At 37.9% G+C, this 1504-nt stretch overlaps 1 protein-coding gene across 2 annotated transcripts in view; it reads left to right on the plus strand.

Moving 5' to 3' along the window:
* Pias2 (protein inhibitor of activated STAT 2) overlaps positions 1-1504 on the plus strand; it is a 145375-nt gene that overhangs the window by 32735 nt on the left and 111136 nt on the right. The window lies entirely within an intron of this gene.

Below are 1504 nucleotides of genomic sequence, written 5' to 3' on the forward strand. Positions count from 1 at the left end.
AAGTGTCTTGCCACTAAGATATACCCCGCAGGCCTGTGTATGTTTGAAAAACAAAACAAACAAACAAAAAACCCAAAAAACCCCCAAATCATACCAACTTTTCTGTGTAGAACAAATAGCACTTATAAAATAGATGTATTGAAAGATAGACTTTGGGAACCAGCAAAGTGAGAAGAGGAAAAATGTAGCTTAAAAAAATGAGACTAAAGCTGGTTGTGGTGGTGCACACCTGTAGTCCCAGCACTTGGGAGGCAGAGGCAGGTGAATCTCTGTGAGTTCAAGGCCAGCCTGGTCTACATAGTGAGTTCCAGGAGAGCTGGGGCCACAGAAAGACCCTGCTTCAAAAAGACAACAACAACAACAACAAATTAGACTAAAGATAACACATCAGACACTGAAGAAAAAAATAGTGAAAATCCACTCTTGGTGGAGTTGTAGCAGGCTGACCTTGCTCCATGAGGGCTCTGATGACCTCACTGTGCTGCTCCTGTGGCAGTATCTGAATGAAACTTGGTTTTAAAACTAAATTTAGAAAAATGTAGGACTTGAAGAAGAAATGAGATCCAGCAAAGTTTGCCAGAGAAGCATATGTATAGAATTTTACTTTGTAAGCTCCTTAGAGAGTTATGTCAGCCCTAAGTAAAAGAGAGATTGGTTGTTGTTACTGTTTTTAAATAGAGATTGATAACCAGGTAATTGAAATTAAGGGCTTGACCTGTAGCTTGTATACAGAGTCTCTGTCCCAAGTTTTCTGCTAAGGCCCCTTGACCCTTAAACCTTTGTCTTTGGCTTTGTTTCTGGTAGCTGTTTTATTATTATTATTTTTTTTACAGCATTTTGCAATGCAAACACTATCTCTTGGTACAGTTCAGAAGTCAATGATTGCGAATTCTTGTTTCTAAACCCATATCTCTATCTTCTTTGTGGTTTAATTATCCTTAGTGTCTCCCCCAGGAAATAAGATCTTAAGTCTTCCAAGAAAGGAATTCAGGCTTGCGAGGGAGAGAAGTGAAACCTCAAGCCACCATGAGAGGAGGGTTTCCTGAGGGAGGCTTCTGGAAGAGGCACGCCTTCTCTCTGGCTAGATGATGCACATGTGGCATAGGGAAATCTGACTTGTGTGGTTTACCTCTTGAGTTCAGAATTGACTAAAAATCACTTAGCTTGACTAAAGAGGTCGCAAGTGGTTATAAGTTCTAAACTAGATTTTATTGAATGAGTAGGTGAGATATGTAAAGCAGGAATTGCTTATGTTTGCTTTATATCCAAGTACAATAATAGAGGTATGAGAGTAATCTTAATTTTTAAAGGATTAAGGCTCCCCGTTCCTTCACTTCTCACTGATTCTTACTCCTTTGAATACCTAGCTGAGAATTGTAATCATTTTAGAAGTTTTGACTGTTAAATAGAATGTATGTGATTTTTTTTTAAGCCTTAACATTTTAAAGTATCTTTTAAAATTATGTTGTCTGTTCCTTAATATTTTAGTTAGGTTAAAAAATGC

This window comes from Nannospalax galili, unplaced genomic scaffold, assembly GCF_000622305.1.
Source record: "Nannospalax galili isolate Female #2095 unplaced genomic scaffold, S.galili_v1.0 scaffold169, whole genome shotgun sequence".
Lineage (NCBI taxonomy): Eukaryota > Metazoa > Chordata > Mammalia > Rodentia > Spalacidae > Nannospalax > Nannospalax galili.